Raw genomic sequence first — 14,611 nt, 5'->3', positions numbered from 1 at the left:
ACTTATCTAGCCACATGTCTGAGATCAATATTATGCTAACCAAGAATATCATTTTGGTTATAGAGTTCTGGAGGACTCATCACAGTCCAATTGTTGAAAGTCTTAGGCCTTCTCTTGTTCAGAACTACGTTTTATGTGTTAGATGAGGTTACAGAGTGTTTCATTCTCATTCCTTCTTCCTCCAACAGAGAGAGACCCAGTCTTAGGATCATAGCCAAGAAGAGAATTGCACAGATTGGTCCAATGGGACAGTAGAAAGGTCTGATTATCCTTCTCTTTCCTCCCCTCCTCTCCTTCCTGTGGGACAAAACACAGGTTCATGAGCTGGGCATCCTCAGTTCTTCACTCTCTGGTCTCAACCTTTCCACCAGGGTCTCTACCTCTCCTTTCCCTCACATGTCCCATCATAGACGCAGGACTCTCTCAGAGCACATTCCATTCACAAAAGTGACATGTTCTTTCACACATATGAGAAAACACTGCTATATTTTCCTTCTGACTAAGATGGTTCCCCCACTTTTCTGCCTGGCAAACTCACAGGCTTCCTGTATGACTCAGATTGAATATTGCCTATTTGGGGAAGTCATCCCGAGTTCCACACTTCAGATTAAGTGATTCCTGTTTCTGTTCTCCTTTAGCACTGCTCTCTAAACAATCAATTATGCAATATATCTACCTATATCTATTTATAAATTACATGGGTGTCACTATACCAATGATATATAGCTAAAAGCACACAAAAACAGAAAAATTTAAAATGTGAGATAAAAAATACAAAACAAATTCTAGTATTTTTCCTTGTCCCCTATCCCTACCACCAGTCCAGCCCAGTCACATCCTTTGTACATTATTCTTTTTTTCCTTTGTACATAATTCTATCACATTCATAGCATCAATTGCATCCTATTATAATTCTGTTTCAACATCCTATTGAATTTGCCTTTGTATCTACACATAAAAGAGGTGCTTATACATATCTGTTGAATTAGCCTAATAACATTACAAGAAATCATTTTTTAATAGTTTCAAGTTCCCATAATTTCTCAGTGATGACAGATTGAAGAAATTGGTATATTGACTGGGTCATGTGAACAACTGCAGTTTAAAATCAAGTGAATCACTCTCTTTCATTTAAACTGCCCCGATCTTGTGCTCAGTTAGGTTTTCTTTCTGTCAGTCCTGGATTTATGCTTTAGAGCGCAAATAAATGACAATCCAATCCTGTATCTGGAGCTATTAAAAATTTCAGAATCTGGGTTTGTTTTTGAATTGAAGTATTTGGACATTACCATCACAGCTAAGACTGAGTCATTAATTTGCAAATGTGAAAGTCTTCCCAAACAAGCCAAAAGCCCAGTTATTCATGCAAGACTTGAATCAAAGAAAAAAAACCAATAGGAATGTACTTTAAATAGTCACAATTCCCATTTCTGAAAATTCTATTCATTTTGGGCATTCAAGGCTCAGTGCTTTTTCTTATGAAAATTATCTGACTGTGAAATACTTGTTTAAAAATAGAATCTTTAAAAAATACTATTATGTTGTGGTACTCTCCAATGTTCATCCTACTTGTTTTAATTATATGCTGGTGGCCGAGCTACATAGGCAACATATTAATGTGTTAATATTTAAGTGAGTTCTATGAGGAAAGCCAGCATGCACCTGCCTGATGGGAAGGTGGCTCCATAAGTGCGTGTTGACTCACGTGATGTTCTATAGCTTCATTTCCCAGCATCCTTCCAATAACCCTTCCCCCCTCCAAATACTCCAATTAAAAGAAAAAAAAGCTCATCTGAAATAGGTCTGTACAGAGTCTTTACTGAGCACTTATTTTTTTTTTATTTCTGTTTACTTCTCCCTCAAGACAATGTTAAATTTCTACTGAAGGCTATTTGGAAACAATAATACAGGGTGAACTGCTGGTAATACTGCTTTTATTTGGGAAATCCTACAAATAAGAAATTGATAGCAAGTTTAAAGGAGTGAAAGGAGTTGTTCAGCGTTGGAGTTGGTATTTGGGGTAATAGACCACTCATTCCTCCTTTCCTCTAGAGGTTTATTCCTGACTGTCCCACCTGAGGAACAGTAGTCAAAGTACTGCTGAACAATGACCCCATTGCCGGGCTATCGTTAAACTGGATGCATAGGGCTGAGGCTGTACCCATGGTGAATATGGCTGAATAACGCTGAGGCTGGAGGCTTCCCTTCCAAATATTAGATGGCTGGGTCTGTACTGCAGAGTGAGTCCACTTGCCCAAGCAATCAAATGGGCGGGATTGACATACTCCCCCAGCAGCATAGTTCTGTGGAGGCAGAATGTAAAAAAAGGAAGTGCATTTTGTCAGTCCTGACCTTTAAGACCAGCTCACTAGCAAAGCGTAGACCAGGGAATGCCTTGAAGTCCTACTCCACCAGATCAGCAAGTCCTCTTTCTGTAGGAGTACTAATAGAGTACTAATGTAGGAGTACTAATAGAGTAGAGTTGAGTATAAGGATAAATATGGGTTAAAGTATTCTATCCACTCTGGGGAAGGAGGCTTAATAGGATAAGGTCTGAAAATTTCTCTTCTCCAATAATGGTAATATTCAGTTCCAAAATTTGCTGGTGTTTTCTAAATTTCAGGGGTTTGAGGTTATGCATCTGTCAGGTTAGACCACGTTATGCTGCTGTAAGAAATGACCCCTAAACTCTCAGAGGCTTACGTGATAAAGATTTATTTCTCTCACATTATGCGTCTATCAAGGGTCAGCTGTACGTCTGCTCTGTGTCATTTTGACTCTAGGACCTAAGACGACAGAACAACTTCTACTTGGGACATTAGCGGTTGCTGTAGTAGGAGGGGAAAGATACAGCAAACAATACATCACTTTTGCTCACATTTCATTGGGGAAAAGAAGTTGCACAGACATATATGAGTCAGGGGATCTGTCTGTTCTTTCTAGGAGAAGTTGCCATAAGTAGGTCAGCGAATATGATAAACTGTATGACAATCTAATGCATGCTGTTACATTCTTATGTTTTATGTTGACCTGGGGAACTTTAGAAAAGTAAGTCTGGAAATGGAGAAATACAACTAAGAACATATTCCAGCCCCAGGGATGCTTTATTATCAAATACTCTAAAAAAAAAAAATAGGCTTTTTTTGCTCACAATACAAGTCCTTCTCAAGGGGCTCTGATCTATGATGTCTTCACTCAGAGACAGGGGCCTTCATCCCTTCATCTGCAACATGGTGGACCCATGGCAGGGAAAGAGAAAATAAGAATTTGCACATTCTGTCTTAAAGACTTTCACCAAGGGGCAACACAAGACACTTCTACTCCTATTCTGTTGACCAAAGTAGATCACATGGCCATGCCCAGATTTAAAGGGAAAGTACTATCCCACAAAGTTCTTGGAAAGAGGAAAACCAAACCACAGTTGAACCACCCACAGAAGGTACTGAAGGTGGCCTAGGCCGAGCAATGAGAGAAGAATCCAGAATCTACCCGCCACCTATGACTGCTCTGGCCAGATTACAAAGAATAGGGGACAATGAAAAAAAAAAGTACATCTTTTGTATGTCTCTTCAACTTGAACTTCTCTTGGGGAAAAAATAAAAAGGTTAAAGTTTCATATGTTGATGCAAATTTTGAGTTATTTTATTTACTAGCCCTTTATAATCTGGGCTGGGTTCCTGTCTGAGCTCACCATATAAACCTGCCAGACAAACTGAATTAGCCATGCAAATAAACTCTGGATGACTTCCCAGCCTCTTATAGAGTATGACCCTGGGTGTAACAATATCTCTTCTTGATTCAGCGTAGAGATGATGGAAACCACCTCATAAAGGCCTGACGGGCTCAAATACTCACCTTACAGACTTTGGGGGGATGTGCAGAGAAGATAGGGTAATTCTGTGAAGGGGCCAGAGTAAACATCTCCATTAGGCACAGAGGCATAGTGTCTGGGGCCCCCTACTTCTTTCACGAAGTTCTTTGAAAATCAGAAGGAAAAAAAGATCTTTTATGTTGAAGAAAGTGTTTTCATGTATATTAATATTCATCTTTTTACCAATGCTTTAGTAAAATTTTTTTTGTTTTATCATGAGGGAAGGGGCTAAGACCCATGAAAGTCATAATGCGGAGCTAGAAAGGGCACCCAGGATTCTCCCCTAACCTCTCTGGAAAGCAACAGAAGTATGGTTGACTCAACCCAATCATTAAATACACTGGGATTAACAAGCCAAGAACACAAATGAGGTAATTTGGCCTCAAGGGGAAAATAGGGCCTCGCCCTGCTCCCCAACCCAGGGCATACCATATAGAAGAGTGCTAAAAAGCATGTTCAAGGTCTACATAATAATTTGGGAATCAAGAGGAGGTGGAGCTTTGCTGGGTGATAGAGTGTGATGTGGAAGGGATTACATTGCTAAGCCAGAGCAGACAGTCTACTTCTGGATTCTTCTCTTCCATTACATCTTGGAGTTGTTCCCAATGTTGTTCTTCCTTCTCCCTATAAGGGGTAGGGGTGCAAGATTCTGCAAGTTCTAGCTTATGCCTTAAGAAGAAGCTATTGTTTCTCAGGTTGCTCATCCTGGCTGCATCCTTGCTCTTAGTGTCATCTTTCCTCACCATTATCTCCGATCTGCACTGTTGCAAGAATGTCCCAAATGGTGACCCTGTTTCCACCCTCGCCTTCTATGGTATAGACCCGTGTTACACATTATGGTAACCACAAGCCACGTAGGGCTAGTAAGCCTTTGAAATGGGATTGCTGAATTCAGAGGTGCTATAAGGGTGAAATATACACCAGATTTCAAAGATTTAATATTTTATAAAAGATGTATATATATTATCTTAATAATAATTTTTATATTGATTATATGTTATATTAATAATTCAGACATTAGGTTAAGTTAAATATACTAAAATTATTTTCACCTGTTTCTTTTTGCTTTTTTAAAGCAAAAAAGCTATTTCTATTTGCTGCCTGAAAATTTTTTAAATTATGTATGACTCATTTTTGTGGCTCACGTTATACTTGTATCAGACAACGCTGCTCTAGACTTCATGCAACACCTAGAGTCATCCTTTAGGAATCATGAATATCACGTTTCTCCTCTATTCAAAACGCTCCAGAGGCTTTTACATTTTACTCAGAGGCAAGTAATAGATCTTATTGTGGCCTGTAAGGTCTTATGTGATCGTAGATGAAGCCAGCTACCTCTCTGAACCCCTCTCCTACTACTTTTGCCTTTGCCACTCCATTCAGGGCACAGTGGCCTCCTTGGTAAACATGCCAACCATGCTTTTACCCCACGGCCTTTGCGTGTGTTTTTCCCTCTGCTCAGAATCCCTTTCCCCAGATACTGGTATGCCACTCCCTCGCTTCCTTCAGGCCTCTAATCTTTTGTTACCACCCTATTTAAAGTAAAAGTGTGTGCACGTACACGCATGCATGCACACACAATCCCCTGAGTCACCTGTTCCCCCCTTATTCTGTTTTAGTTTTCCTCAGTACTTACCATAAGCCATCAGTTTTTCTTCTTTTTTCTGTCTCCCTCTGTTAGAACGTAAGCTCCACGAGGGCAAGGCTGTTTGTATGTTGTTTACTGCTGAAGACCAGGTACCTAGAACACTGCCCGGCATGTAGTAGACACTTAATGAATGTTTGTTGAATGAATGAATATCAGAGTAATAAATGTGTGTGGATCCAGGGGGAGAAAGCCCAGGAGGATGACCCTCAGGTTTGCCACTAACCTAAGTAAAAGGATCTCCTTCACCACCAAGAGATTTGTACACTGGGGTTTGCAAAAGCCTCTCAGTAATGGGGTCCCCTTTCTGACTTTGTTCTCTGTAGAAACTCAAGGACAGGACAGGCCCTGGGAATGCTAGGTGCCATCCAAATATTATCAGCCCTAACATAGCTCACAAAAACCTCTTTTGTGTGTGTGTCCTTTTTCTTTTTTTCTTTTCTTTTCCTTTAAACACAACTAAAACAGAATGCAGTGCTTTAAAATTCTTAGGTAAAATGAACAGAAAGCTAAGAAATCCGAATAGTATAAAACCAATTACTGTAGGGCTTGGGCTATGATCCTACAATAACTAGAGTCAAGTTACAGATTGATTAAATTTTCAAGGGCAAGGCCTGGCTTCCTCCAGCTTCAGCTTTCATCTGTCTGCAGCTCATATGTGCTCAGGGCATTACCTCATTTCCAACTACCTAGTACACTCCAGAACATTGCCCTTAATTCAAGGAGAAACTGGAATGCCAACTTTTCTAGCCGCAAACCCTTGCTTGCTAGAGACCTCAGTTCATAGTTAACGGTTCCTCCAAATGCAGTTAATTCCCACTTCTTCCAGTCAGCTTCCTCTCCTGCCCTCACTGGCTCCAAGATTCGCTTCCCTGGGCCCTTCTCACCCCTACCAGACTCAAGGGAGCCTTTCTGGTAAGATTTAGCAGCTTGGTCTCAATTAACAAGGAAGTGGCGTACCTGGAGGCCGAAGGCCCCAGGTGGTAGAAGAGCCTCTTGGAACTCAGCCTCACCATCTGAGAGCTGCTCCCTACCCTCCATGCCCCTTCCCCAGGGGAGGGTTACTAAGATCTGCTCTGTGTGAGATCAGAGGGGAGTACAGTCCCCGCCTACACTCCGGAAGCCACACCCCATTCCATCCCCACAGGGTTGCCCAGCACCCAGACAAAGAGTAACCTGTGTCTTTAATGTGATGAACATTGTTTCCTTCTCTGAGACTCGCCTGTGAGGGATTTTGTGGTTTAGGCTTGAAGCAAAGGGAAGGAATTACTTAGAAGCACTCTGCTCTGTTTCCTCTCACTGCCTGCATCTACACCCGCTACCTCTCTCACCCAAGCCTGACAGCCAATGCCTTTCCCCCACCTCCCTGCCGTATGTAACACCTGGCTCCGCCACTTAACAGCTGTCCTTCGGGAAATCACTTAATCCAGCAGGGCTGTACTCTCATTTGTAAAATGAGGATGAAATAGAAGGTACCTATCTCCGAGGGGCCTTGGGAGCTTATCTGGAAAGCACGTGTGACACCCACTTGCTCTCCTCTTCTGAGCTGTAAGTACCGTGTCCACCTGGAGCTGCAGGGCCTGACTTCCTCCCCAAGACAGAAGGAAAGAGCAGAGCTTTGCTGAGAGCTGGATAGAGAAAGAACAAGTCCTGATAAGCTCAGTGGAGCCCCTGGATATGGCTGAGCCTAAACCAGATGCACCCCAAAACTTCCAAGTTGGGGGCATCAACAAATTCCCGTTTTTAGTTTTATTTTGTTGGGTGGTGGATTGGTTGTTTTGTTGCCTGCAACTGCAAAAGCTCAAACTAAAATACTGCTTTTCTATGCCCTGGCTCTTAACTTTGGCAGCTTCGTGTAAGATTTTCATGAGTCTCTGGCTCCCCTGGGTGGCAAAGAGAATAAATTCACCTTTCTAGGATTCCTATTCTACAGAAGCATTTTCATTTCTACAATTTATTCACACTTTGACGCCTCTAGTCACGGATGTATTTGGGTTACTCTTAGCCCACAGGTGCTTTGACAGAGATTTCTTTCTCATGATTTCCCCCCACCCCCTCCCCCTCGCTGTGGCAGTGCTGAGTCTACTGAGCCAGTCGAATCCTCTCACTGGTCCTATTTGGGGTGGCTACTGGGTTTGGGGCAGTTGCATAGTGAATGGCCCAAATCAGGGGAGCAGTCACCTGCCTCCAAAAGCAGTCAGGGCACAAAGCACCATTTTGATATTATTACAGGTTTCACCAGCTATGTGAACCAGCCCAGACTCTGCCCCAGCCATGTGAATTAGCCTCATCCAAATTTCTCTGAATGAGGAGAGTGCAGAATTGAAAAAACGTGCAAGCTGATAGTCATTTTCATTATGCAATTCATAAAGACATATTTAAAAACACAAAGGTTTGGCCATATTGATTTTATTTTATCATGATTAATTTTCTAGAGAGCCGTTGCTATTACAAAAAGGCAACAGTTCTTGGACCCCTTACTTACCTTTTAGTACGCGGAGACCATCTGGAAACACGTCTTTAGTACCTGCCACACCGTTGTGCTCACATTTTTTACATAATTGTTGCTCGTTCCTTCCTCCGACCCTTGCACTTCAGAAGCACTAACCTGCTTGTCCTTATAGGTTATCATTCACCTCCTGTGTATCTGCATCCTCTGGCAGAGAAATGGAGTACCCCTCCCCCATCCTCCTCACCTCAGCTCAGGTGTATCTACTTTATCCCCCCATTCTGCACCCTTGGCCCAAGTTGGACTAGGTGTCCCCCTTCCATTTCCAGTAATGTTCTATGCACAGTGCTGTCATTACAGTGATTGCACTGGATAATTACCAGCTTATGAATTGTGTCCTCAACTAGACTGTGAAGCTTTAGGTGTGGTCATTATCTCTTTTTTCTTTAAAAAGTGCTTCCTAGCACAGGGCTTGGCTCAAAGTTTATTAAATGAATATATGAATTAGAAGGACAGGAGAAGATTAAATAGCATTTGTTGAGGACCTACTTGCCAGATGCCTTATAGCACTGTGGTAAGAATTCCACAAGAGAGCGTAAGTAAATGACCTGGAGACATACCTAGCACAAAGTGGACATGCATGTTGAGTGAATGATGGTAGATCCACATTCTGAAGAGGAAAGCTAAGGCTCAGAGAGCTTAAGCTACTTCCTGAAGTCACCCAGTTACAGTGAGAGAGCTAAGATTTGAACATAGCTCTCTCTGGCCCCCAGGCCTGGCCTCACCTACACCCTGTAGCCTTCCACTTCCGCCTCACCATCCCTCACTCCAGCAGGTAGGCAAATTTTTTTCTATTGATCATGATCTTTGAATCAACTGTAACACTTTTACGTAATGACTTTCCATGGGAAGAATTCCACAAATATTTGTTGGATTAATGGGTAAATGACTAGACTGGGGGAAACTTCCAGTGCCGAACAAACACAGCTGGCTGACTAGTCCATTTAGTGCATAGTATTAGATCACTCCTTTAGAAAATGTACAATATCACTATAACAATCTATTAAGCAGAAACATAATGCATGATAAAATAACAGCAGGTAAAGGGCTTTAAGAACAATGTAACAGAAGTAAAGGTAAAGAAAATAATCTTTCCAAGACAATGACAAAGTTAAAATCTGTGGTATTCAGAATATTTTTAAGAATTTCTCACAACAGAGAGGAGGCATTTTTTTTTTAAGATTTTATTTATTTATTTGACAGCGAGAGAGACAGCCAGCGAGAGAGGGAACACAAGCAGGGGGAGTGGGAGAGGAAGAAACAGGCTCCCAGCAGAGGAGCCTGATGTGGGGCTCCATCCCACAATGCCGGGACCACGCCCTGAGCCAAAGGCGGATGCTTAACGACTGAGCCACCCACGCGCCCCAGAGGAGGCATTTTAACCTTCCTGCTAAAATCTGATTCTCTGATCTTGAATTATCTGCAGAGACATTAACACAGATCTATCTAACGTTTTGAAATCGGGATGGTTGATTTTCTAAGCAGTTAAGCAGTATGAATAGCACACCGTGAAATCTGAGGATAAGTAGAGTTTCAGGTTCTCTTACTGGGAGAGGATTAGGAGGAGAATGAAGCTGATTGGAGGCATTGTGGGTGACCAAGAGATCAAGTAATCAAAGCAATAACAATCATAACTGCTGTCCATCATGCTCCTTTTCTGTGACAGGCACCTTGCTTATGCTCTATGATTGAATTAACTAGTCCCCACAATACCACAATGCAGTAGGATTTCTTATCCACGTTTCACAGCTACGATTTCAGAGAGGTTAGGTATAGTAATTTGCCCAAGGGATATTACAGATGCAAAGATTTACACCCAGATCCATTTGACTCCAGACACAGAGGCTGATGGATTGCCTTGTGACTCTCACAAGAGAGTAAAGGCAAATTCACAACCCTGCTGCCCAGGCTGTGAACCTTACCACGCTGGGTTCTAAGAGCTGTGCCCCCTTCAGTTTGCTGAGGACGTGGGCTGATCGCCATCAAGTCTTCAGTACAAAGCAAAGGCACTGCACGCTGAAGGTGCTCATCCACTACAGGTGACGACAAGGGCTACTCTCTACTAAGCAAGATGCCAAGTTGACTAGTTAGGGAAAAAGCATATTAAGCTGAAGGCTAGTAGGCATTTTAATTAGGTAAACTATAAGGACATATTTAAAACTCAAAGTTTTGGCCATATTGGCTTTATTTTATTGTGACTAATTTCCTAGACACCCACTGCTATTGAAAAAAGTCAACAAGGTCCTTGCAATCCTTCTTGGAAACAGCCCAGTGCTCCTCAATGTTGCAGTCTTCCTGCCACCATCCCTACCAAGCATCCCCACATTCTCTTCTGTAGAAACTCTGCCCCAGGGAAGAGTTCCATTCAAGGACAAATGTGATCCTCAAGGACAGTTCCTAAGTCACTGTCATTAGGGTGGGGCTTCCTATACTCCCAAGGAACAAAAATGTACTCTTCTTTCATCTCTGTCCCCCAAGGGTAACAAGCATAGTTGGTACTTCCTCTTCCTTCGGAGGTGTCCTTACCATTGGAAGATCAAGTAAGGCCAGTGCAGGGCCAGAGGAAATAAAGTTCTGTAGTGGTTTGTTCTGGGAGAAAGAGGCCCTTTTTTCACTGCTTTGCACTTAATGATATAAAACAGGACTGGGGCTGCCTTTTGCTGGTAGGCCTCTCAGGCCTTGGAAGGTCAAAGAGAAATCAGACAGGAACAGAACATGCATATGTATAGAACCTTAGCAGAGGCAGGTCAGGGATTTGCATTCTGGGCCACATAAGAGACACAACCAACAGTAAATGAGGAACCCAAAGGCAGGTATAAAAAGGCAGGGGTTGGAACTATAGACATTCCTGAACTTTCGTTTTAGGTTGACCCTGTTCCTTCTTGTAGAGACAAAGGAGAATAAATTTACATTGTCAAAAAAGTAAAAACATTTGACAAATGGTGAGCTTCTCAGAACGGAGACTTTGCAAGTATAGAATAACGTGCAACAGCATATTTGTGGAGTGTACTTTTCTAAATGAAAAATAACAACACACAAACTTCCTCAGGAAAAACAGACTTAATATATCATAGTTTAAATAGCTGGTTTCAGGGTTGTTAGTCAGCAATCTCAGGTTCCTAACAGTAATTGCATTTTTCCCTTTCTGGGAGGTTGGAGGGAGACATCTTCTCCAATGCTTTACTCATAACATACCTTATGCCTTATGTTTGTTGATAGAGAAGGCAGTTAGAAGGCATGTGCTATTATTTTGGAGTGCCTCATCATTCAGAACTGGCAAGAGTTTTTCCTCCCTTTTTGCTATTTCTCCTTTTTTATTGGAGAATTAAAGCAACTTTAATTTGCAGGAGTCTTCGTTCTCATGTCTCTCCCTTTTCCAATTATTCTAGCTGTCCACCATTAGACAACTGACTTTTTGTGATTATATGCATTTTTGCTGAGATCTGACTTTGCAATCAAGTAGCCAACTCTCCTGAAGGATCTAGAAAGAGGGATTTCATTTCACTCTGCACAAATGAAGTAACAGTTCAACTTGCCCGGTGAAAACAAATCCTGAGCAAGTTATTTATTCCCGCACTCCCACCCTCCTGACTGGGTTATTAATTCATTTGGGAAACTGAATATATATACGTTGGTTCCATGAACCTAAGGTGCCATCTTACAACAGCATCCATAAAAACACTAACATCCCTGCAACTCAGACACATCTGATCTCAGAATCTACCTGACTCATAAAAAAAAAAAGCACTGACACTTTGGTGGTTGTTTCCCACCGAAATGAAGGTGCTTCCTTTCAACAGGGCTGTGCAGTGAAATGACTCATCTCTATGTACAAGGACTTTGAATTTACCCCATTATAGCTCAGAAAAGAGAAGACACAGGAATACTAATTTTTCTTCCTTTCCTTTTTCTTACATGTGCTGAAGAAACAAAGAAAAGGGAAAAAAAGAGGAATCTATTTCTGGCCTACGAATTTAGTTTTCAGGATGAAAAATGTAGGGCAACAATGATTCCGGTTATCCAAATATGAAATCTCTCATTTCTACTCTCATAGAATGGCTCAGGTAACCATAGATTTAAGAACTGTTTAATAATTTTCAGTAACAGAGCAGGAATTCTAATGACTAGTTCGCAGGTGAGGAAGCTAAGGCAAAGAAAAGTGGTGAGTTACATATACTTGTCTGAATTAATTTATAGTCACAAAGTACTTTTCAGTCACAGTCAAAATCAACTCCTTGGAATGGGCAGGGCAGGTATTCACAACAGCAAGCATGTCCTTAGCTAAATGGCAGACACACCATTCCTTCTCACCTACTGGAGGGAACACAGGATGGAGCTGGCTGTCTTATTCATAGTGAGGTAATTGTTCTTCCATCTCTTAGCCTCCGGTTTCAGAATCAAATATTACTCCATTTTTTTCTCTATTTGTGCCAGTTAAGCTTAAATAAAATCTTATAGATATTCTAGCAGTGGTTCTCAATCAGGGGTACTTTTGCTTTTTTCTGCTACTGGTAAAGGCTTGGGGTACTGCTAAACACTCCAGGACAGTCCGTATACAATAAAGAATTATCTGGCCTAATATGTCAATATGCCAAGCTTGAGAAACCCTGTATTAGAAGAAAGCTGACAAATGTCCCTTTTCCCAAGTAAGTTTGTGATATGTTTCTATCATCCAAATCATTCACCAAATATTTACTGAGCATCTATTAAGGCACTGTGAAGAAGAAAAACAAGATCACTGCCTTCCTGAGCCATACAATTTAAAAAGAGGAAATAACAAAATAACTAAATAAATAAACAATATAATGTCAGAGTGTGGTACGTACTGTAAAGGAAATAACTGGATAACAATAGAGAATAACCAGAAGACACTCTTGATAATATAGTCAAGGAAGACCTACCTTGATAAGGAAATGAGGATACTTTTAGCTACGAATAACAGAAACTCCCAACTCCAACGGACTTAGTAAGGAAAAACATGGTTTCATTTATATCCAGAGGTAGGATGAGTCTCAGAACTGAGTTAATGCCTAGGCTCCAATTTCTATCCAAATCTCTATATCCAGCTTCCTTTTCTGGATAGGAGTAAGGTTGGTTGTAATCATGAGGTCTCATAACGTCACATAATATGGCTTGAGGGATGGCAAAGGAGATGGAATGGGGCACACAGATAACAGTCACATCCCAGGGCTCTAAGCAATAGCACTGAGAATCACCTGATTGGACTGTGTAGGTCACATGCCCACCCCGAACCAGTGACTGTGGCCAAGGGGAATGGAATGTGCTGATTGGCTTAAGCCCAACAGTGCCCACCCTTGGCATAGGGTCTGGCATCAGCTTCTCCTTAACAACTAAACAAACACTGGTTAGAGTGATGTACTTACTGGGTGACTTGCTCTGTAGAAGATGAGGTTCAAACTGTGCCTTGGAGAATGAGAAGGAGCTGGCCTAGCCAGGGACCCAAGGAAGAACATAGGGATAGCAGGGTGGGGCACAAAGGCTTTGAGATGGGTAAAGGAGGCCATGATGCTCCAAGGGAAAATGGTCCACAGTAAGCTTGGAAGGTTAGATAAGAACATTATCCTCTAATTTGAGTTTTTGCTAAGCACATTTGTTATAAAATATGGCGATCCTTTTTAGGTTGGAATAAAAGTATTTCCTTCAGGATTTTTCCATGCATTCCTACTTTTAGGTAATGGTTCTAATGTCACTTAAAATTAAGACACAATAGGTTTGATCAGAACTATTTCAAAGAATACTTTTCAAGTTAATATATGAAAAGAAAAAATCCTTTAGAAAGCAAATATTGAAAGAAACTCAAGTGGATGAGATTTCAGATATTTGAGCATTCAGAGAACCTATACAAAACTCATCTTGATTTAGAACAAGTTTTATCTACCCCCAGCATCTGCCACCCTCCTGAATACAGAGGTGGCCTCAATAATACTGATTCACACTGGAAGTTGAAGATCATGAGCACTTTCAAGTTCATTATTCTACCTACATATCCACTGTTTTGACCATCTCTCCTTTCCTTGTAAGGAAGCCCATCACTTTTTTATATCGACTGCACATTATCTCTCTGAATGGCATTTTGGTTTGGGCTTTTCTTCTTTTGTCTTTGTGTTTTTGTTTTATTGTACTTTGGGAGCTGCTTCTGCTTCTGATTTTGATGACTCTGTTGTTCTCCAAGACAAACATGGGGAAACCCCCGCCCCGTAACTGCACTGATAGCTGCTAGCAGATTTAGGATAAAGTCACCTTAACTTCTGGTTTATCTTTGACTCCATAATTATATTATAATGATGTGTTGCAATTATGTTTATCCGTTCTTAATTTCATCCTAAAATTTGACACTATGACAAATAGTGTGAGAAATTATGTGTATTAAAAATGTAATGAAATAATAAAATATGATAAAGTAATAAAAACAAGGATTCTAATTAGATAATAAATGCAGCATTATCTAATTAGATAATAAATGTGGTAGTTCATATGGTCCCTACTCGTCCCAATAATTAGTTAAGGTTATATAAAATGTTAAATAAGGTTAAATAAAAGGGGGCTACAAAAATGTACAACTCAG

At 41.1% G+C, this 14,611-nt stretch overlaps 1 long non-coding RNA gene across 1 annotated transcript; it reads right to left on the bottom strand.

The window, feature by feature from the left end:
• Window positions 1-2,037: 2,037 nt before the first annotated feature.
• Window positions 2,038-6,581, bottom strand: LOC109488930. Its single transcript, XR_002141813.2, has 4 exons — window positions 6,477-6,581; window positions 5,508-5,620; window positions 3,856-3,976; window positions 2,038-2,303 (listed from the first exon to the last, which is right to left on the bottom strand). It is a non-coding gene; the product is annotated as an uncharacterized LOC109488930 (long non-coding RNA).
• Between the last annotated feature and the right edge of the window lie 8,030 nt (window positions 6,582-14,611).

This window comes from Ailuropoda melanoleuca, chromosome 7 (genome assembly GCF_002007445.2).
Source record: "Ailuropoda melanoleuca isolate Jingjing chromosome 7, ASM200744v2, whole genome shotgun sequence".
NCBI classification, from domain to species: domain Eukaryota; kingdom Metazoa; phylum Chordata; class Mammalia; order Carnivora; family Ursidae; genus Ailuropoda; species Ailuropoda melanoleuca.
Note: the sequence above shows the minus strand (reverse complement) of the source record. Positions and strands in the feature narration are given on the sequence as shown.